General features: G+C 48.0%; 1 protein-coding gene and 1 long non-coding RNA gene across 3 annotated transcripts in view; one reads left to right on the forward strand and one right to left on the reverse strand.

Annotated features, from left to right (window-relative positions):
- LOC127969979 (pro-neuregulin-3, membrane-bound isoform) overlaps positions 1 to 24,981 on the forward strand; it is a 334,295-nt gene that overhangs the window by 123,578 nt on the left and 185,736 nt on the right. The window lies entirely within an intron of this gene.
- Positions 1,792 to 24,427, reverse strand: LOC127969980 (uncharacterized). 2 transcript variants are annotated; one of them, XR_008156457.1, is made up of 6 exons: positions 24,222 to 24,236; positions 22,044 to 22,144; positions 21,549 to 21,913; positions 7,410 to 7,604; positions 4,461 to 4,762; positions 1,792 to 1,899 (listed from the first exon to the last, which is right to left on the reverse strand). It is a non-coding gene; the product is annotated as an uncharacterized LOC127969980 (long non-coding RNA). The 2 variants fall into 2 exon arrangements; XR_008156455.1 differs by lacking the exons at positions 22,044 to 22,144; positions 24,222 to 24,236 and adding an exon at positions 24,382 to 24,427.

The following is a 24,981-nucleotide window of genomic DNA, read 5'->3' on the forward strand; positions in this document are numbered from 1 at the left end:
GCGTGCTCCCATATAGCAGAGCACTGAGAGCACAACAGACTTCACTGATCATAGCGAGAGTGCCGCGAAATGTCACAAAAGGAGTGTGTTTTTGGTTGCCAGGGCAAGACAACCCTGCACAGATTACCAAAAGAGAAACAGCATTAAGGGCCCAGTGGATGGAGTTTATTTTTACAGAGCATCAACGGAGTTGTGCAAGTGTTTTTGTTTGTTCCCTGCATTTCGAAGATGCTTGTTTTACAAACAAGGCCAGGTTTGACGACGGATTTGCACATCGTTTATTTCTTAAGGATAATGCAGTCCCAACGAAAAAGGGTCACGATCATGTGTTGGAACCGCAGGCGGTGAGTAAAACTGCTTCAAATATCTCTGCCTCCTTGTTAGTGCGTCCGCCTCCCATCGGAGACCCGGGTTCGAGCCCCGCTCGGAGCGAGTCGTTGCTGATGCTGCTCTCGTTCAGTTTCAGCCTCTGGATCTGATTCTGGATCATAAATAATCGGCTGAGTCTGACTGTTAGCCATGGTTTATTTTGGATGATGGTTTTTTCCTCAAGGTAATGTCAGAGCCGTTAAATATGTTTTTCAGCGGCTCTGGGTAATGTCAGCTTCCAAACGCTCTTAACGCAAAAGCCTACTGGCGCTCGTGATTCTTTAGCTCCGCCCACACGTCATGCCTCCAGTCGGTCGTTTTTCCGGGAAAAATCGGTACAGAGTATCTTTCTCTTATGAATATAATAAAACTAAAGCCTTTTTGGAGTTATGAAGGATGCAGTACTACTCTATAGGAACTCAAGATTAACAGGAGATTGAGTGAAAACGAGCATTTCACCCCCCCTTTAAAGGTTGATATACTTGTTTGTAAAATGAATTGCTGTGAACTGTAGACCAATGATATATTTATGGTCCATGATATGGAAGTAAAACAACAATCTATTGACTTGTAAAACCATTTGAATCCCATTTAATTATCTTCATTTTAATATTCAAAATCTAGTTGTTTTGTTTTAATTAGTGGTGCTTGCCGGAGGCAAAGCATCACTATTATTATCTCACATACTTATTATTAGTGGTGCTTGCCGGAGGCAAAGCATCACTATTACTATCTCACATACTTATTAGTGGTGCTTGCCGGAGGCAAAGCACTACTACTATTATCTCACATACTTATTATTCTTATACTTATTATTATTCTTCCGTACAAATTTCGGCGCGTAACTAGTCCCGCAGTTTTCGTCACAGACCCGCAAAAGAGGCGTCAAATCGTGCGGCCTAGTCGGGAATGGTGTGCTATGACTTTTATAAGCGATCGGGCGTACGATGTTCGTACACCGGGCGAAAAATCGGGCGAAAAATCCCATAGACAATGCATTGCGGCCAACTTTGACGGATCGTAGCTCCGAGAGAGAATTTCGCAGAAACATGTGAATCACCACATTTGGAGAGGCTATCAGGCTGTGCGCGATCATACCCCGACATGGGGTATAAGTTGTACCCCTGGGGTGCTAGAGACCCCCAAAGTTGCCCCATAGACATAGTATGGTGCGGGATCGCCCATGAAACACTGTGTTTTTCCTACTGTGGGAAATTACATAGGGATATTGCATTGAACATAACTATGGATCATAGTGTCATAGAGACAAGGGGGTGGGCTCATTTGAATCAGGCAACCAATCAGTCTCTCAGGATCACTGTGAATCTATCAAGCCACGCCCTAGCAACCATATAGATCACCATAGCAACAAGCTCCATAGACTTCCATTGAAAAAGATCAAATGAATAACTTTGGATAGAAGTGTCATAGAAACATGAGGGTGGGCTCGTTTGACTCGGGCAGCAAACGGCCAATCATGTATCTCCTTCAAGACAACCTAGCCACGCCCTAGCAACCATTAAGAGCTACCTAGCAACCCAAAGTATAGAGAGATATCTTAACATCTGAAAGACATAGAAGCATGGGGGTTGGTTTATATTAGCAAGCAACCATTGGAGTATCATCATTGGCAGCTGCCAGGCCACTCCCTAGCAACCAAACACAGTACCCTAGCAACCGTTTTGCAAGATCTATATCTCCGCATCAGAACATCGTAGAGGCATGGGGGTTGGTTTATATTGGCGAGCAGCCTTTGGAGTATCACCATTGGCAGCTGCCAGGCCACTCCATAGCAACCAAACGGAGTACCCTAGCAACCGTTTTGCACGACCTATATCTCTGCATCAGAACATCGTACAGACATGGCGGTTGGATTTTTTGACTCATGCTAGCACACTGGACTTCCAACATGCTAGTCATGCTAGCAGTGATTAGCTACATGCTAATAGTGATTAGCTAAGTGCTCAAATGGGCTAAGAACTCTATAATAACTACATAGTGACCATCTGTGACAACTACCAACCACCTAGTAACATCATAACAACCACCCTGGTTACCATAGCAACTGCCTAGCAACCACTCCGGGTACCCTAGCAACCACATAGCAACACCCTAGCAACCGCCCCAATTACCCTAGCAACCACCCTGGGTACCCTAGCAACGTCCCTAGCAACCATCATGGGGACCCTAGCAACAGCCCTAGCAACCACCCCGGGTACCCTAGCAACCACATAGCAACACCCTAGCAACCGCCCCAATTACCCTAGCAACCACCCTGGGTACCTTAGCAACGGCCCTAGCAACCATCATGGGGACCATAGCAACCGCCCTAGCAACCACCCCGGGTACCCTAGCAACCACATAGCAACACCCTAGCAACCGCCTCGATTACCCTAGCAACCACCCTGAGTACCCTAGCAACGGCCCTAGCAACCACCCCGGGTACCCTAGCAACCACATAGCAAGACCCTAGCAACCATTCAGATTACCCTAGCAACCACCCTGGGTACCTTAGCAACCATCATGGGGACCCTAGCAACCGCCCTAGCAACCACCCAGGGTACCTTAGCAACCACCGTAGCAACCTCACTGCAACAACCTAGCAACAGGGCGCCGAGTTTTGCCACTGCAAGCACCACTCACATTTTCTTCAGGAAATGTACCTTCTAGTGTTACTATTACTATTCGCCTTGACAAAACTTTGGCACGCTACTCCTCCCGCATTTTTTGTCACAGACCCATGAATGAGGTGTCAAATCGTGCGGGATATTGAGGAGAGGTGTGCTATGACTTTTCTAAGCAATCGGACTTACGATAATCGTACAGTGGGCGAAGAAAATGTGTGAAAATATCCCATTGACTTAACATTGGAAAAATTATCTGACATCATATCTCTGGATCAGAAAGTCATACAGGCTTGGCAGAGGGCTCTTTTGACTCGGCCTATCAAGCAGTTTATAAGTAGTGACATGACAACTTCATAGCCACGCCCTAGCAACCACTTTTAGCACCCTAGCAACTGTTTAACAACATATAAGAGCTATATGTCAGCAAAATAACTATATAAAAACACTGGCTCTGGCTTTTTGGATTCAGGCTGGTACATCATCTTTAAATATCACTCTATGAACTATATAGCCACACCATAGCAACCATATAGAGCGCCCTAGCAACCATATAGCAATATAAAGAACTTATATCATGGCTCCACAACATCACACAGGCATCATGGGTGGCTACAGGGTGCAGAGATTTGCCACTGCAAGCACCACTCACATTTTCTTCAGGAAATGTACCTTCTAGTTAGTGGTGCTTGCCGGAGGCAAGGCATCACTATTATTATCTCACATACTTATTATTATTCTTATTCTTCTTATTCTTCTTCCGCCAAAACTTCGGCGCGTAACTAGTCCCGCAGTTTTTGTCACAGACCAACGAAACAGGCGTCAAATCGTGCGGCCTAATCGGGAATGGTGTGCTATGACTTTTATAAGTGATCGGGCGTACGATGTTCGTACACCGGGCGAAATTTCGGCCGAAAAATCGCATAGACAACGCATTACGGCCAACTTTGACGGATCGTAGCTCCGAGAGAGAATTTCGCAGAAACATGTGAATCACAACATTTGGAGAGGCTATCAGGCTGTGCGAGAACATACCTCGCAGAGGGGTACAAGTTGTACCCCTGGGGCGCTAGAGACCCCCAAAGTTGCCCCATAGACATACTATGGTGCGGGATCGCCCATGAAACACTGTGTTTTTCCTACTATGGGAAATTACGTAGGGATTTTGTATTGAACATAACTCTGCATCACAGTGTCATAGAGACAAGGGGGTGGGCTCATTTGAATCAGGCAACCAATCAGACTCTCATGATCATTATAAAGCTATCAAGCCACGCCCTAGCAACCATATAGAGCACCATAGCAACAAGCCCCATAGACTTCCATTGAAAAAGATCAAATGAATAACTTTGGATAGAAGTGTCATAGAAACATGAGGGTGGGCTCGTTTGACTCGGGCAGCAAACGGCCAATCACGAAACTCCCTCAACACTTCATAGCCACGCCCTAGCAACCATTAAGAGCTACCTAGCAACCTAAATCCAAAGATAGATATCTTAACATCTGAAAGACATAGAAGCATGGGGGTTGGTTTATATTAGCAAGCAACCATTGGAGTATCATCATTGGCAGCTGCCAGGCCACTCCCTAGCAACCAAACACAGTACCCTAGCAACCGTTTTGCAAGATCTATATCTCTGCATCAGAACATCGTAGAGGCATGGGGGTTGGTTTATATTGACAAGCAGCCTTTGGAGTATCACCATTGGCAGCTGCCAGGCCACTCCATAGCAACCAAACGGAGTACCCTAGCAACCGTTTTGCACGACCTATATCTCTGCATCAGAACATCGTACAGACATGGCGGTTGGATTTTTTTGACTCATGCTAGCACACTGGACTTCCAACATGCTAGTCATGCTAGCAGTGATTAGCTACATGCTAATAGTGATTAGCTAAGTGCTCAAATGGGCTAAGAACTCTATAATAACTACATAATGACCATCTGTGACAACTACCAACCACCTAGTAACATCATAGCAACCACCCAGGAGACCATAGCAACTGCCTAGCAACCAGACAAAACACCCTAGCAACCGCCTAGCAACACCTTAGCAACCACCCCAAGTACCGTAGCAACTGCCTAGCAACCACCCAGGTTACCATAGCAACCGCCCTAGCAACCGCCCCGGGTACCCTAGCAACCACATAGCAACACCCTAGCAACCGCCCCAATTACCCTAGCAACCACCCTGGGTACCTTAGCAACGGCCCTAGCAACCATCATGGGGACCCTAGCAACCGCCCTAGCAACCACCCCGGGTACCTTAGCAACCACATAGCAACACCCTAGCAACCGCCCCGATTACCCTAGCAACCACCCTGAGTACCCTAGCAACGGCCCTAGCAACCATCATGGGGACCCTAGCAACCGACCTAGCAACCACCCTGGGTACCCTAGCAACCACATAGCAACACCCTAGCAACCACCCCGATTACCCTAGCAACCACCCTGAGTACCCTAGCAACGGCCCTAGCAACCATCATGGGGACCCTAGCAACAACCCCGGGTACCCTAGCAACAACATAGCAACACCCTAGCAACCACCCCGATTACCCTAGCAACCACCCTGGGTACCCTAGCAACGGCCCTAGCAACCATCATAGGGACCCTAGCAACCACCCCGGGTACCCTAGCAACCACACCTTAGCAACAGAGGGCCGAGTTTTGCCACTGCAAGCACCACTCACATTTTCTTCAGGAAATGTACCTTCTAGTGTTACTATTACTATTCGCCTTGACAAAACTTTGGCACGCTACTCCTCCCGCATTTTTTGTCACAGACCCATGAATGAGGTGTCAAATCGTGCGGGATATTGAGGAGAGGTGTGCTATGACTTTTCTAAGCAATCGGACTTACGATAATCGTACAGCGGGCGAAGAAAATGTGCGAAAATATCCCATTGACTTAACATTGGAAAAACTATCTGACATCATATCTTTCGATCAGAAAGTCATAGAGGCTTGGGAGAGGGCTCTTTTGACTCGGCCTATCAAGCAGTCCATAAGTAGTGACATAACAACTTCATATCCATGCCCTAGCAACCAATTTTAGCCCCCTAGCAACTGTTTAACTACATTTAAAAGCTGTATCTCAGCAAAAATAACTATATAGAAACACTGGCTTGGGCTTTTTGCATTCAGGCTGGTAAATAATCTTTAAATATCACCCCATAAACTATATAGTCACACCATAGCAACCATATAGAGCGCCCTAGCAACCATATAGCAATATAAAGAACTTATATCACGGCTCCACGATATCAAACAGGCATCATGGGTGGCTACAGGGCGCAGAGTTTTGCCACTGCAAGCACCACTCACATTTTCTTCAGGAAATGTACCTTCTAGTTAGTGGTGCTTGCCGGAGGCAAAGCACTACTACTATTATCTCACATACTTATTATTCTTATAATTATTATAGATCCGTACAAATTTCGGCGCGTAACTAGTCCCGCAGTTTTCGTCACAGACCAACGAAACAGGCGTCAAATCGTGCGCCCTAATCGGGAATGGTGTGCTATGACTTTTATAAGGGATCGGGCGTACGATGTTCGCACACCGGGCGAAAAAACGGGCGAAAAATCCCATAGACAATCCATTGGGGCCAACTTTGACGGATCGTAGCTCCGAGAGACTATTTCGCAGAAACACGTGAATCACCACATTTGGAGAGGCTATCAGCCTGTGCGAGAACATACCCTGCATTGGGGTATAAGTTGTACCCCTGGGGCGCAACAGCCCCCCAAATTTGCCCCTAATACAAAGTATAGGGAGGACTTTTCCTGCTATGGGACATTACATAGGGATTTTGTATTGAACATAACTCTGGATCACAGTGTCATAGAGACAAGGGGGTGGGCTCATTTGAATCAGGCAACCAATCAGTCTCTCAGGATCACTGTGAATCTATCAAGCCACGCCCTAGCAACCATATAGAGCACCATAGCAACAAGCCCCATAGACTTCCATTGAAAAAGATCAAATGAATAACTTTGGATAGAAGTGTCATAGAAACATGAGGGTGGGCTCGTTTGACTTGGGCAGCAAACGGCCAATCATGTATCCCCTTCAAGACAACCTAGCCACGCCCTAGCAACCATTAAGAGCTACCTAGCAACCTAAATCCAAAGATAGATATCTTAACATCTGAAAGACATAAAAGCATGGGGGTTGGTTTATATTAGCAAGCAACCATTGGAGTATCATCATTGGCAGCTGCCAGTCCACTCCCTAGCAACCAAACACAGTACCCTAGCAACCGTTTTGTAAGATCTATATCTCTGCATCAAAACATCGTAGAGGCATGGGGGTTGGTTTATATTGGCGAGCAGCCTTTGGAATATCACCATTGGCAGCTGCCAAGCCACTCCATAGCAACCAAATGGAGTACCCTAGCAACCGATTTGCACGACCTATATCTCTGCATCAGAACATCGTACAGACATGGCGGTTGGATTTTTTGACTCATGCTAGCACACTGGACTTCCAACATGCTAGTCATGCTAGCAGTGATTAGCTACATGCTAATAGTGATTAGCTAAGTGCTCAAATGGGCTAAGAACTCTATAATAACTACATAGTGACCATCTGTGACAACTACCAACCACCTAGTAACATCATAGCAACCACCCAAGAGACCATAGCAACTGCCTAGCAACCAGCCAAAACACCCTAGCAACCGCCTAGCAACACCTTAGCAACCACCCCAAGTACCGTAGCAACTGCCTAGCAACCACCCAGGTTACCATAGCAACCGCCCTAGCAACCACCCCTTGGACCCTAGCAACCACATAGCAACACCCTAGCAACCACCCCTATTACCCTAGCAACCACCTTGGGTACCTTAGCAACGGCCCTAGCAACCATCATGGGGACCCTAGCAACCGCCCTAGCAACCACCCTGGGTACCCTAGCAACCACATAGCAACACCGTAGCAACCACCCCGATTACCCTAGCAACCACCCTGGGTACCCTAGCAACGGCCCTAGCAACCATCATGGGGACCCTAGCAACCGCCCTAGCAACCACCCCGGGTACCCTAGCAACCACATAGCAACACCCTAGCAACCACCCCGATTACCCTAGCAACCACCCTGGGTACCCTAGCAACGGCCCTAGCAACCATCGTGGGGACCCTAGCAACCACCCTGGGTACCCTAGCAACCACATAGCAACACCCTAGCAACCGCCCAGATTACCCTAGCAACCACCCCAGGGTACCTTAGCAACCACCATAGCAACCTCATTGCAACAACTTAGCAACAGAGGGGTGAGTTTTGCCACTGCAAGCACCACTCACATTTTCTTCAGGAAATGTACATTCTAGTGTTACTATTACTATTCGCCTTGACAAAACTTTGGCATGCTACTCCTCCCGCATTTTTTGTCACAGACCCATGAATGAGGTGTCAAATCGTGCGGGATATTGAGGAGAGGTGTGCTATGACTTTTCTAAGCAATTGGACTTACGATAATCGTACAGCGGGCGAAGAAAATGTGTGAAAATATCCCATTGACTTAACATTGGAAAAACTATCTGACATCATATCTTTGGATCAGAAAGTCATAGAGGCTTGGGAGAGGGCTCTTTTGACTCGGGCTATCAAGCAGTCCATAAGTAGTGACATAACAACTTCATAGCCACGCCATAGCAACCAATTTTAGCACCCTAGCAACTGTTTAACAACATTTAAAAGCTATATATCATCAAAATAACCATATAGAAACACTGTCTTGGGCTTTTTGGAATCAGGCTGGTAAATGATCTTTAAATATCACTATATGAACTATATAGGCACACCATAGCAACCATATAGAGCGCCCTAGCAACCATATAGCAATATAAAGAACTTATATCACGGCTCCACGATATCAAACAGGCATCATGGGTGGCTACAGGGCGCAGAGATTTGCCACTGCAAGCACCACTCACATTTTCTTCAGGAAATGTACCTTCTAGTGTTACTATTACTATTCACCTTTATAAAACTTCGGCACGCTACTCCTCCAGCACTTTTTGTCGCAGACCCATGAATGAGGTGTCAAATCGTGCGGCTTATTGAGGAGAGGTGTGCTATGACTTTTCTAAGCAATCGGACTTACGATAATCGTACAGCGGGCGAAGAAAATGTGTGAAAATATCCCATTGACTTAACATTGGAAAAACTATCTGACATCATATCTTTGGATCAGAAAGTCATAGAAGCTTGGCCGAGGGCTCTTTTGACTCAGCCTATCAAACATTCCATAGGTAGTGACATAACTACTTCATAGCTATGCCATAGCAACCAATTTTAGCCCCCTAGCAACTGTTTAAGTACATTTAAAAGCTGTATCTCAGCAAAAATATCCATATAGAAAGACTGGCTTGGGCTTTTTGCATTCAGGCTGGTAAATAATCTTTAAATATCAACCCATAAACTATATAGTCACACCATAGCAACCATATAGAGCACCCTAGCAACCATGTAGCAATATAAATCCTTCTATCTCTGCTTCAAAACATCACACAGGCATCATGGGTGGCTACAGGGCGCCGAGTTTTGCCACTGCAAGCACCACTCACATTTTCTTCAGGAAATGTACCTTCTAGTTAGTGGTGCTTGCCGGAGGCAAGGCATCACTATTACTATCTCACATACTTATTATTATTATTATTATTATTATACTAGATCCGTACAAATTTCGGCGCGTAACTAGTCCCGCAGTTTTTGTCACAGACCAACGAAACAGGCGTCAAATCGTGCGGCCTAATCGGGAATGGTGTGCTATGACTTTTATAAGCGATCGGGCGTACGATGTTCGTACACCGGGCGAAAAAACGGGCGAAAAAACGCATAGACAATGCATTGCGGCCAACTTTGACGGATCGTAGCTCCGAGAGAGAATTTCGCAGAAACACGTGAATCTCCACATTTGGAGAGGCTATCAGGCTGTGCGAGAACATACCCCGCAGTGGGGTATAAGTTGTACCCCTGGGGCGCGAGAGCCCCCCAAAAATGGCCCTAATACAAAGTATAGGGAGGACTTTTCCTGCTATGGGACATTACATAGGGATTTTGTATTGAACATAACTCTGGATCACAATGTCATAGAGACAAGGGGGTGGGCTCATTTGAATCAGGCAACCAATCAGTCTCTCAGGATCATTATGAATCTATCAAGCCACGCCCTAGCAACCATATAGAGCACCATAGCAACAAGCCCCATAGACTTCCATTGAAAAAGATCAAATTAATAACTTTGGATAGAAGTGTGATAGAAACATGAGGGTGGGCTCGTTTGACTCGGGCAGCAAGCGGCCAATCATGTATGTCCTTCAAGACAACCTAGCCACGCCCTAGCAACCATTAAGAGCTACCTAGCAACCCAAAGTATAGAGAGATATCTTTACATCTGAAAGACATAGAAGCATGGGGGTTGGTTTATATTAGCAAGCAACCATTGGAGTATCATCATTGGCAGCTGCCAGGCCACTCCCTAGCAACCAAACACAGTACCCTAGCAACCGTTTTGCAAGATCTATATCTCCGCATCAGTACATCGTAGAGGCATGGGGGTTGGTTTATATTGGCGAGCAGCCTTTGGAGTATCATCATTGGCAGCTGTCAGGCCACTCCCTAGCAACCAAACGGAGTACCCTAGCAACCGTTTTGCACGACCTATATCTCTGCATCAGAACATCGTACAGACATGGCGGTTGGATTTTTTGACTCATGCTAGCAAACTGGACTTCCAACATGCTAGTCATGCTAGCAGTGATTAGCTACATGCTAATAGTGATTAGCTAAGTGCTCAAATGGGCTAAGAACTCTATAATAACTACATAGTGACCATCTGTGACAACTACCAACCACCTAGTAACATCATAGCAACCACCCAGGAGACCATAGCAACTGCCTAGCAACCAGCCAAAACACCCTAGCAACCGCCTAGCAACACCTTAGCAACCACCCCAAGTACCGTAGCAACTGCCTAGCAACCACCCAGGTTACCATAGCAACCGCCCTAGCAACCACCCCGGGTACCCTAGCAACCACATAGCAACACCCTAGCAACCACCCCGATTACCCTAGCAACCACCCTGGGTACCTTAGCAACGGCCCTAGCAACCATTATGGGGACCCTAGCAACCACCCTAGAAACCACCCCGGGTACCCTAGCAACCACATAGCAACACCCTAGCAACCGCCCCAATTACCCTAGCAACCACTCTGGGTACCTTAGCAACGGCCCTAGCAACCATCATGGGGACCCTAGCAACCGCCCTAGCAACCACCCTGATTACCCTAGCAACCACCGTGGGTACCCTAGCAACGGCCCTAGCAACCATCATGGGGACCCTAGCAACCACCCCGGGTACCATAGCAACCACCTCGATTACCCTGGCAACCACCCTGGGTACCCTAGTAACGGCCCTAGCAACCATCATGGGGACCTTAGCAACCGCCCTAGCAACCACCCCGGGTACCCTAGCAACCACATAGCAACACCCTAGCAACCGCCCCGATTACCCTAGCAACCACCATGGGTACCTTAGCAACGGCCCTAGCAACCATCATGGGGACCCTAGCAACCGCCCTAGCAACCATCCCATGTACCGTAGCAACCAACCCGGGTACCCTAGCAACCACCCTAGCAACCTCATTACAACACCCTATGGCAACAGAGGGCGAGTTTTGCCACTGCAAGCACCACTCACATTTTCTTCAGGAAATGTACCTTCTAGTTATTATTCTTATTCTTCTTCTTCCGTACGATTTTCGGCGCGTAACTAGTCCCGCAGTTTTCGTCGCAGACCAACGAAACAGGCGTCAAATCGTGCGGCCTAATCGGGAATGGTGTGCTATGACTTTTATAAGCGATCGGGCGTACGATGTTCGTACACCGGGCGAAAAAACGGGCGAAAAATCGCATAGACAATGCATTGCGGCCAACTTTGACGGATCGTAGCTCCGAGACAGAATTTCGCAGAAACATGTGAATCACCACATTTGGAGAGGCTGTCAGGCTGTGCGAGAACATACCCCGCAGTGGGGTATAAGTTGTACCCCTGGGGCGCAAGAGCCCCCCAAAGTTGCCCCATACTAAGCCAATGGGGAGGGATCGCCCATGAAACAATGTGTTTTTCCTACTGTGGGAAATTCCATAGGGATTTTGCATTGAACATAACTATGGATCACATAGTCTTAGAGACAAGGGGGTGGGCTCATTTGAATCAGGCAACCAATCAGTCTCTCATGATCATTATGAAGCTATCAAGCCACGCCCTAGCAACCATATAGAGCACCATAGCAACAAGCTCCATAGACTTCCATTGAAAAATATAAAATTAATAACTTTGGATAGAAGTGTCATAGAAACATGAGGGTGGGCTCGTTTGACTCAGGCAGCAAACGGCCAATCATGTATCTCCTTCAAGACAACCTAGCCACGCCCTAGCAACCATTAAGAGCTACCTAGCAACCTAAACTTAAAGATAGATATCTTAACATCTGAAAGACATAGAAGCATGGGGGTTGGTTTATATTAGCAAGCGACCATTGGAGTATCATCATTGGCAGCTGCCAGGCCACTCCCTAGCAACCAAACACAGTACCCTAGCAACCGTTTTGCAAGATCTATATCTCCGCATCAGAACATCGTAGAGGCATGGGGGTTGGTTTATATTGGCGAGCAGCCTTTGGAGTATCACCATTGGCAGCTGCCAAGCCACTCCATAGCAACCAAATGGAGTACCCTAGCAACCGTTTTGCACGACCTATATCTCTGCATCAGAACATCGTACAGACATGGCGGTTGGATTTTTTGACTCATGCTAGCACACTGGACTTCCAACATGCTAGTCATGCTAGCAGTGATTAGCTAGATGCTAATAGTGATTAGCTAAGTGCTCAAATGGGCTAAGAACTCTATAATAACTACATAGTGACCATCTGTGACAACTACCAACCACCTAGTAACATCATAGCAACAACCCTGGTTACCATAGCAACTGCCTAGCAACCACCCCGGGTACCCTAGCAACCACATAGCAACACCCTAGCAACCGCCCCAATTACCCTAGCAACCACCCTGGGTACCTTAGCAACGGCCCTAGCAACCATCATGGGGACCCTAGCAACCGCCCTAGCAACCACCCCGGGTACCCTAGCAACCACACCTTAGCAACACCCTAGCAACCGCCTCGATTACCCTAGCAACCACCCTGGGTACCCTAGCAACGGCCCTAGCAACCATTATGGGGACCCTAGCAACCGCCCTAGCAACCACCCCGGGTACCCTAGCAACCACATAGCAACACCCTAGCAACCGCCCCGATTACCCTAGCAACCACCCTGGGTACCCTAGCAACCGCCCTAGCAACCATCATGGGGACCCTAGCAACCACCCCGGGTACCCTAGCAACCACATAGCAACACCCTAGCAACCACCCCGATTACCCTAGCAACCACCCTGGGTACCCTAGCAACCATCATAGGGACCCTAGCAACCACCCCGGGTACCCTAGCAACCACACCCTAGCAACAGAGGGGCGAGTTTTGCCACTGCAAGCACCACTCACATTTTCTTCAGGAAATGTACCTTCTAGTGTTACTATTACTATTCGCCTTGACAAAACTTCGGCACGCTACTCCTCCAGCAATTTTTGTAGCAGACCCATGAATGAGGTGTCAAATCGTGCGGCATATTGAGGAGAGGTGTGCTATGACTTTTCTAAGCAATCGGACTTACGATAATCGTACAGCGGGCGAAGAAAATGTGTGAAAATATCCCATAGACTTAACATTGGAAAAACTATCTGACATCATATCTTTGAATCAGAAAGTCACAGAGGCTTGGGAGAGGGCTCTTTTGACTCGGCCTATCAAGCAGTCCATAAGTAGTGACATAACAACTTCATATACATGCCCTAGCAACCAATTTTAGCCCCCTAGCAACTGTTTAACTACATTTAAAAACTGTATCTCAGCAAAAATAACTATATAGAAACACTGGCTTGGGCTTTTTGCATTCAGGCTGGTAAATAATCTTTAAATATCACCCCATAAACTGTATAGTCACACCATAGCAACCATATAGAGCACCCTAGCAACCATGTAGCAATATAAATCCTTCTATCTCTGCTTCAAAACATCACACAGGCATCATGGGTGGCTACAGGGCGCAGAGTTTTGCCACTGCAAGCACCACTCACATTTTCTTCAGGAAATGTACCTTCTAGTTATTATTATTATTATACTAGATCCGTACAAATTTCGGCGCGTAACTAGTCCCGCAGTTTTCATCACAGACCAACGAAACAGGCGTCAAATCGTGCGGCCTATACGGGAATGGTGTGCTATGACTTTTATAAGCGATCGGGCGTACGATGTTCGTACACCGGGCGAAAAAACGGGCGAAAAATCGCATAGAGAATGCATTGCGGCCAACTTTGACGGATCGTAGCTCCGAGAGGGAATTTCGCAGAAACACGTGAATCTCCACATTTGAAGAGGCTATCAGGCTGTGCGAGAACATACCCCGCAGTGGGGTATAAGTTGTACCCCTGGGGCGCGAGAGCCCCCCAAAAATGACCCTAATACAAAGTATAGGCAGGGCTTATCCTGCTATGGGACATTACATAGGGATTTTGCATTGAACATAAGTCTGGATCACAGTGTCATAGAGACAAGGGCGTGGGCTCATTTGAATCAGGCAACCAATCAGTCTCTCAGGATCACTGTGAATCTATCAAGCCACGCCCTAGCAACCATATAGAGCGCCATAGCAACAAGCCCCATAGACTTCCATTGAAAAAGATCAAATGAATAACTTTGGATAGAAGTGTCATAGAAACATGAGGGTGGGCTCGTTTGACTCGGGCAGCAAACGGCCAATCATGTATCTCCTTCATGACAACCTAGCCACGCCCTAGCAACCATTAAGAGCTACCTAGCAACCAAAATCCAAAGATAGATATCTTAACATCTGAAAGACATAGAAGCATGGGGGTTGGTTTATATTAGCAAGCAACCATTGGAGTATCATCATTGGCAGCTGCCAGGCCACACTCTAGCAACCAAACACAGTACCCTAGCAACCATTTTTCAATACCAATATCTCTGCATCAGAACATTGTACAGACATGGGGGTTGGTTTATATTGGCGAGCAGCCTTTGGAGTATCACCATTGGCAGCTGCCAAGCCACTCCATAGCAACCAAACGGAGTACCCTAGCAACCGTTTTGCACGACCTATATCTCTGCATCAGAACATCGTACAGACATGGCGGTTGGATTTTTTGACTCATGCTAGCACACTGTACTTCCAACATGCTAGTCATGCTAGCAGTGATTAGCTACATGCTAATAGTGATTAGCTAAGTGCTCAAATGGGCTAAGAACTCTATAGTAACTACATAGTGACCATCTGTGACAACTACCAACCACCAAGTAACATCATAGCAACCACCCAGGAGACCATAGCAACTGCCTAGCAACCAGCCGAAACACCCTAGCAACCGCCTAGCAACACCTTAGCAACCACCCCAAGTACCATAGCAACTGCCTTGCAACCACCCAGGTTACCATAGCAACCGCCCTAGCAACCACCCCGGTTACCCTAGCAACCACATAGCAACACCCTAGCAACCGCCCCAATTACCCTAGCAACCACCCTGGGTACATTAGCAACGGCCCTAGCAACCATCATGGGGACCCTAGCAACCGCCCTAGCAACCACCCCGGGTACCCTAGCAACCGCATAGCAACACCCTAGCAACCGCCCCGATTACCCTAGCAACCACCCTGAGTACCCTAGCAACGGCCCTAGCAACCATCATGGGGACCCTAGCAACCGCCCTAGCAACCACCCCGGGTACCCTAGCAACCACATAGCAACACCCTAGCAACCACCCCGATTACCCTAGCAACCACCCTGAGTACCCTAGCAACGGCCCTAGCAACCATCATGGGGACCCTAGCAACCACCCTAGCAACCACCCATGGTACCCTAGCAACCACATAGCAACACCCTAGCAACCACCCCGATTACCCTAGCAACGGCCCTAGCAACCATCATAGGGACCCTAGCAACCGCCCTAGCAACCACCCCGGGTACCCTAGCAACCACACCCTAGCAACAGAGGGGCGAGTTTTGCCACTGCAAGCACCACTCACATTTTCTTCAGGAAATGTACCTTCTAGTTAGTGGTGCTTGCCGGAGGCAAGGCATCACTATTATTATCTCACATACTTATTATTATTAGTGGTGCTTGCCGGAGGCAAAGCATCACTATTACTATCTCACATACTTATTATTATTATTATTATTATACTAGATCCGTACAAATTTCGGCGCGTAACTAGTCCCGCAGTTTTTGTCACAGACCATCGAAACAGGTGTCAAATCGTGCGGCCTAATCGGGAATGGTGTGCTATGACTTTTATAAGCGATCGGGCGTACGATGTTCGTACACCGGGCGACAAAACGGGCGAAAAATCGCATAGACAATGCATTGCGGCCAACTTTGACGGATCGTAGCTCCGAGAGGGAATTTCGCAGAAACACGTGAATCTCCACATTTGGAGAGGCTATCAGGCTGTGCGAGAACCTACCCCGCAGTGGGGTATAAGTTGTACCCCTGGGGCGCGAGAGCCCCCCAAAAATGGCCCTAATACAAAGTATAGGGAGGACTTTTCCTGCTATGGGACATTACATAGGGATTTTGTATTGAACATAACTCTGGATCACAGTGTCATAGAGACAAGGGGGTGGGCTCATTTGAATCAGGCAACCAATCAGTCTCTCAGGATCACTGTGAATCTATAAAGCCACGCCCTAGCAACCATATAGAGCGCCATAGCAACAAGCCCCATAGACTTCCATTGAAAAAGATCAAATGATTAACTTTGGATAGAAGTGTCATAGAAACATGAGGGTGGGCTCGTTTGACTCGGGCAGCAAACGGCCAATCATGTATCTCCTTCATGACAACCTAGCCACGCCCTAGCAACCATTAAGAGCTACCTAGCAACCAAAATCCAAAGATAGATATCTTAACATCTGAAAGACATAGAAGCATGGGGGTTGGTTTATATTAGCAAGCAACCAATGGAGTATCATCATTGGCAGCTGCCAGGCCACTCCCTAGCAACCAAACACAGTACCCTAGCAACCGTTTTGCAAGATCTATATCTCTGCATCAGAACATCGTAGAGGCATGGGGGTTGGTTTATATTGACGAGCAGCCTTTGTAGTATCACCATTGGCAGTTGCCAAGCCACTCCATAGCAACCAAATGGAGTACCCTAGCAACCGTTTTGCACGACCTATATCTCTGCATCAGAACATCGTACAGACATGGCGGTTGGATTTTTTGACTCATGCTAGCACACTGGACTTCCAACATGCTAGTCATGCTAGCAGTGATTAGCTACATGCTAATAGTGATTAGCTAAGTGCTCAAATGGGCTAAGAACTCTATAATAACTACATAGTGACCATCTGTGACAACTACCAACCACCTAGTAACATCATAGCAACCACCCAGGAGACCATAGCAACTGCCTAGCAACCAGCCAAAACACCCTAGCAACCGCCTAGCAACACCTTAGCAACCACCCCAAGTACCGTAGCAACTGCCTAGCAACGACCCAGGTTACCATAGCAACCGCCCTAGCAACCACCCCGGGTACCCTAGCAACCACATAGCAACACCCTAGCAACCGCCCCAATTACCCTAGCAACCACTCTGGGTACCTTAGCAACGGCCCTAGCAACCATCATGGGGACCCTAGCAACCGCCCTAGCAACCACCCCGGGTACCCTAGCAACCACATAGCAACACCCTAGCAACCACCCCGATTACCCTAGCAACCACCCTGAGTACCCTAGCAACGGCCCTAGCAACCATCATGGGGACCCTAGCAACCGCCCTAGCAACCACCCCGGGTACCCTAGCAACCACATAGCAACACCCTAGCAACCACCCCGATTACCCTAGCAACCACCCTTGGTATCCTAGCAACGGCCCTAGCAACCATCATAGGGACCCTAGCAACCACCCCGGGTACCCTAGCAACCACACCTTAGCAACAGAGGGGCGAGTTTTGCCACTGCAAGCACCACTCACATTTTCTTCAGGAAATGTACCTTCTAGTTCTTATTATTCTTCTTCCGCCAGAATTTCGGCGCATAACTAGTCCCGCAGTTTTCGTCACAGACCAACGAAACAGGCGTCAAATCGTGCGGCCTAATCGGGAATGGTGTGCTATGACTTTTATAAGCGATCGGGCGTACGATGTTCGTACACCGGGCGAAATAACGGCCGAAAAATCGCATAGACAATGCATTACGGCCAACTTTGACGGATCGTAGCTCCGAGAGAGAATTTCGCAGAAACATGTGAATCACCACATTTGGAGAGGCTATCAGGCTGTGCGCGATCATACCCCGCAATGGGGTATAAGTTGTACCCCTGGGGCGCAAGAGCCCCCCAAAGTTGCCCCATACTAAGCCAATGGGGAGGGATCGCCCATGAAACAATGCGTTTTTCCTACTGTGGGAAATTACATAGGGATTTTGCATTGAACATAACTATGGATCACATAGTCATAGAGACAAGGGGGTGGGCTCATTTGAATCAGGCAACCAATCAGACTCTCATGATCATTATGAAGCTATCAAGCCACGCCCTAGCAACCATATAGAGCACCATAGCAACAAGCTCCATAGACTTCCATTGAAAAATATAAAATGAATAACTTTTGATAGAAGTGTCATAGAAACATGAGTGTTGGCTCGTTTGACTCGGGGCAGCAAATGGCCAATCACGAATCACCTTCAACACTTCATAGCCACGCCCTAGCAACCATTTGGACCTCCCTAGCGACCAAAAGCATAGAGAGATATCTTAAAATCTGAATATCATAAAGGCATGGGGGTTGGTTTATATCATTCATACTAGCAAGCACACTTCGGAGTATCATCATTGGCAGTTGCCAGGCCACTCCCTAGCAACCAAACACAGTACCCTAGCAACCGTTTTGCAAGATCTATATCTCTGCATCAGAACATCGTAGAGGCATGGGGGTTGGTTTATATTAGCAAGCGACCATTGGAGTATCATCATTGGCAGCTGCCAGGCCACTCCCTAGCAACCAAACACAGTACCCTAGCAACCATTTTGCAAGATCTATATCTCCGCATCAGAACATCGTAGAGGCATGGGGGTTGGTTTATATTGGCAAGCAGCCTTTGGAGTATCACCATTGGCAGCTGCCAAGCCACTCCATAGCAACCAAATGGAGTACCCTAGCAACCATTTTGCACGACCTATATCTCTGCATCAGAACATCGTAGAGGCATGGCGGTTGGATTTTTTGACTCATGCTAGCACACTGGACTTCCAACATGCTAGTCATGCTAGCAGTGATTAGCTACATGCTAATACTGATTAGCTAAGTGCTCAAATGGGCTAAGAACTCTATAATAACTACATAGTGACCATCTGTGACAACTACCAACCAGCTAGTAACATCATAGCAACCACCCAGGAGACCATAGCAACTGCCTAGCAACCACCCCGGGTACCCTAGCAACCACATAGCAACACCCTAGCAACCGCCCTGATTACCCTAGCAACCACCCTGGGTACCTTAGCAACGGCCCTAGCAACCACCCAGGTTACCATAGCAACCGCCCTAGCAACCACCCCGGGTACCCTAGCAACCACATAGCAACACCCTAGCAACCACCCCGATTACCCTAGCAACCACCCTGGGTTCCCTAGCAACGGCCCTAGCAACCATCATGGGGACCCTAGCAACCGCCCTAGCAACCACCCCGGGTACCCTAGCAACCACATAGAAACACCCTAGCAACCGCCCCGATTACCCTAGCAACCACCCTGGGTACCCTAGCAACGGCCCTAGCAACCATCATGGGTACCCTAGCAACCGCCCTAGCAACCACCCCGGGTACCCTAGCAACCACATATCAACACCCTAGCAACCGCCCCAATTACCCTAGCAACCACCCTGGGTACCTTAGCAACGGCCCTAGCAACCATCATGGGGCCATAGCAACCACCCCGGATACCATAGCAACCACATAGCAACACCCTAGCAACCACCTCGATTACCCTAGCAACCACCCTGGGTACCCTAGCAACGGCCCTAGCAACCATCATAGGGACCCTAGCAACCACACCTTAGCAACAGGGCGCCGAGTTTTGCCACTGCAAGCACCACTCACATTTTCTTCAGGAAATGTACCTTCTAGTTAGTGGTGCTTGCCGGAGGCAAGGCATCACTATTATTATCTCACATACTTATTATTCTTATTATTCTTATTATTCTTCTTCCGCCAAAATTTCGGCGCGTAACTAGTCCCGCAGTTTTCGTCACAGACCAACGAAACAGGCGTCAAATCGTGCGGCCTAATCGGGAATGGTGTGCTATGACTTTTATAAGCGATCGGGCGTACGATGTTCGTACACCGGGCGAAATATCGGCCGAAAAATCGCATAGACAACGCATTACGGCCAACTTTGACGGATCGTAGCTCCGAGAGAGAAATTCGCAGAAACATGTGAATCACCACATTTGGAGAGGCTATGAGGCTGTGCGAGATCATACCCCGCAATGGGATACAAGTTGCACCCCTGGGGCGCAAGAGCCCCCCAAAGTTGCCCCATACTAAGCCAATGGGGAGGGATCGCCCATGAAACAATGTGTTTTTCCTACTGTGGGAAATTACATAGGGATTTTGCATTGAACATAACTCTGGATCACAGTGTCATAGAGACAAGGGGGTGGGCTCATTTGAATCAGGCAACCAATCAGTCTCTCAGGATCACTGTGAATCTATCAAGCCACGCCCTAGCAACCATATAGAGCACCATAGCAACAAGCCCCATAGACTTCCATTGAAAAAGATAAAATGAATAACTTTGGATAGAAGTGTCATAGAAACATGAGGGTGGGCTCGTTTGACTCGGGCAGCAAACGGCCAATCATGTATCTCCTTCATGACAACCTAGCCACGCCCTAGCAACCATTAAGAGCTACCTAGCAACCAAAATCCAAAGATAGATATCTTAACATCTGAAAGACATAGAAGCATGGGGGTTGGTTTATATTAGCAAGCAACCATTGGAGTATCATCATTGGCAGCTGCCAGGCCACTCCCTAGCAACCAAACACAGTACCCTAGCAACCGTTTTGCAAGATCTATATCTCTGCATCAGAACATCGTAGAGGCATGGGGGTTGGTTTATATTGACGAGCAGCCTTTGTAGTATCACCATTGGCAGTTGCCAAGCCACTCCATAGCAACCAAATGGAGTACCCTAGCAACCGTTTTGCACGACCTATATCTCTGCATCAGAACATCGTACAGACATGGCGGTTGGATTTTTTGACTCATGCTAGCACACTGGACTTCCAACATGCTAGTCATGCTAGCAGTGATTAGCTACATGCTAATAGTGATTAGCTAAGTGCTCAAATGGGCTAAGAACTCTATAATAACTACATAGTGACCATCTGTGACAACTACCGAACACCTAGTAACATCATAGCAACCACCCAGGAGACCATAGCAACTGCCTAGCAACCAGCCAAAACACCCTAGCAACCGCCTAGCAACACCTTAGCAACCACCCCAAGTACCGTAGCAACTGCCTAGCAACCACCCAGGTTACCATAGCAACCGCCCTAGCAACCACCCCGGGTACCCTAGCAACCACATAGCAACACCCTAGCAACCGCCCCAATTACCCTAGCAACCACCCTGGGTACCTTAGCAACGGCCCTAGCAACCATCATGGGGACCCTAGCAACCGCCCTAGCAACCACCCCGGGTACCCTAGCAACCACATAGCAACACCCTAGCAACCGCCCCAATTACCCTAGCAACCACCCTGGGTACCTTAGCAACGGCCCTAGCAACCATCATGGGGACCCTAGCAACCGCCCTAGCAACCACCCCGGGTACCCTAGCAACCACATAGCAACACCCTAGCAACCACCCCGATTACCCTAGCAACCATCCTGAGTACCCTAGCAACGGCCCTAGCAACCATCATGGGGACCCTAGCAACCGCCCTAGCAACCACCCCGGGTACCCTAGCAACCACATAGCAACACCCTAGCAACCACCCTGATTACCCTAGCAACCACCCTGAGTACCCTAGCAACGGCCCTAGCAACCACCCTGGGTGCCTTAGCAACCATCATGGGGACCCTAGCAACCGCCTTAGCAACCACCCAGGGTACCTTAGCAACCACCATAGCAACCTCATTGCAACAACCTAGCAACAGGGCGCAGAGTTTTGCCACTGCAAGCACCACTCACATTTTCTTCAGGAAATGTACCTTCTAGTTAGTGGTGCTTGCCGGAGGCAAAGCATCACTATTATTATCTCACATACTTATTAGTGGTGCTTGCCGGAGGCAAAGCACTACTACTATTATCTCACATACTTATTATTAGTGGTGCTTGCCGGAGGCAAGGCATCACTATTATTATCTCACATACTTATTATTATTATATCTTATTCTTATTCTTCCGCCAAAACTTCGGCGCGTAACTAGTCCCGCAGTTTTCGTCACAGACCCGCAAAAGAGGCGTCAAATCGTGCGGCCTAGTCGGGAATGGTGTGCTATGACTTTTATAAGCGATCGGGCGTACGATGTTCGTACACCGGGCGAAAAATCGGGCGAAAAATCCCATAGACAATGCATTGCGGCCAACTTTGACGGATCGTAGCTCCGAGAGAGAATTTCGCAGAAACACGTGAATCACCACATTTGGAGAGGCTATCAGGCTGTGCGCGATCATACCCCGACATGGGGTATAAGTTGTACCCCTGGGGTGCTAGAGACCCCCAAAGTTGCCCCATAGACATAGTATGGTGCGGGATCGCCCATGAAACACTGTGTTTTTCCTACAATGGGAAATTACATAGGGATATTGTATTGAACATAACTCTGCATCACAGTGTCATAGAGTCAAGGGGGTGGGCTCATTTGAATCAGGCAACCAATCAGACTCTCAGGATCATTATGAAGCTATCAAGCCACGCCCTAGCAACCATATAGAGCACCATAGCAACAAGCCCCATAGACTTCCATTGAAAAAGATCAAATGAATAACTTTGGATAGAAGTGTCATAGAAACATGAGGGTGGGCTCGTTTGACTCGGGCAGCAAACGGCCAATCACGTATCTCCTTCAAGACAACCTAGCCACGCCCTAGCAACCATTAAGAGCTACCTAGCAACCAAAATCCAAAGATAGATATCTTAACATCTGAAAGACATAGAAGCATGGGGGTTGGTTTATATTAGCAAGCGACCAATGGAGTATCATCATTGGCAGCTGCCAGGCCACTCCCTAGCAACCAAACACAGTACCCTAGCAACCGTTTTGCAAGATCTATATCTCTGCATCAGAACATCGTACAGACATGGGGGTTGGTTTATATTGGCGGGCAGCCTTTGGAGTATCACCATTGGCAGCTGCTAAGCCACTCCATAGCAACCAAATGGAGTACCCTAGCAACCGTTTTGCATGACCTATATCTCTGCATCAGAACATCGTACAGACATGGCGGTTGGATTTTTTGACTCATGCTAGCAAACTGGACTTCCAACATGCTAGTCATGCTAGCAGTGATTAGCTACATGCTAATAGTGATTAGCTAAGTGCTCAAATGGGCTAAGAACTCTATAATAACTACATAGTGACCATCTGTGACAACTACCAACCACCTAGTAACATCATAGCAACCACCCAGGAGACCATAGCAACTGCCTAGCAACCAGCCAAAACACCCTAGCAACCGCCTAGCAACACCCTAGCAACCACGCCAAGTTCCGTAGCAACTGCCTAGCAACCACCCAGGTTACCATAGCAACCGCCCTAGCAACCACCCCGGGTACCCTAGCAACCACATAGCAACACCCTAGCAACCGCCCCAAATACCCTAGCAACCACCCTGGGTACCTTAGCAACGGCCCTAGCAACCATCATGGGGACCTTAGCAACCGCCCTAGCAACCACCCCGGGTACCCTAGCAACCACATAGCAACACCCTAGCAACCACCCCGATTACCCTAGCAACCACCCTGAGTACCCTAGCAACGGCCCTAGCAACCATCATGGGGACCCTAGCAACCGCCCTAGCAACCACCCCTGGTTCCCTAGCAACCACATAGCAACACCCTAGCAACCACCCCGATTACCCTAGCAACCACCCTGAGTACCCTAGCAACGGCCCTAGCAACCATCATGGGGACCCTAGCAACCGCCCTAGCAACCACCCCTGGTACCCTAGCAACCACATAGCAACACCCTAGCAACCACCCCGATTACCCTAGCAACCACCCTGGGTACCCTAGCAACGGCCCTAGCAACCATCATGGGGACCCTAGCAACTGCCCTAGCAACCACCCCGGGTACCCTAGCAACCACACCCTTGCAACAGAGGGGCGAGTTTTGCCACTGCAAGCACCACTCACATTTTCTTCAGGAAATGTACCTTCTAGTGTTACTATTACTATTCACCTTTATAAAACTTCGGCACGCTACTCCTCCAGCACTTTTTGACGCAGACCCATGAATGAGGTGTCAAATCGTGCGGCTTATTGAGGAGAGGTGTGCTATGACTTTTCTAAGCATTCGGACTTACGATAATCGTACAGCGGGCGAAGAAAATGTGTGAAAATTTCCCATTGACTTAACATTGGAAAAACTATCTGACATCATGTCTTTGGATCACAAAGTCATAGAGGCTTGGCAGAGGGCTCTTTTGACTCGGCCTATCAAGCAGTTCATAAGTAGTGACATAACAACTTCATAGCCACGCCCTAGCAACCTCTTATAGCACCCTAGCAACTATTAAACAACATATAAAAGCTATTTGTCAGCAAAATAACTATATAGAAACACTGCCTATGGCTTTTTGGATTCAGGCTGGCCAATAGTCTTTAAATA

The sequence above is a fragment of the Carassius gibelio genome, chromosome B13 (genome assembly GCF_023724105.1).
Source record: "Carassius gibelio isolate Cgi1373 ecotype wild population from Czech Republic chromosome B13, carGib1.2-hapl.c, whole genome shotgun sequence".
Lineage (NCBI taxonomy): Eukaryota > Metazoa > Chordata > Actinopteri > Cypriniformes > Cyprinidae > Carassius > Carassius gibelio.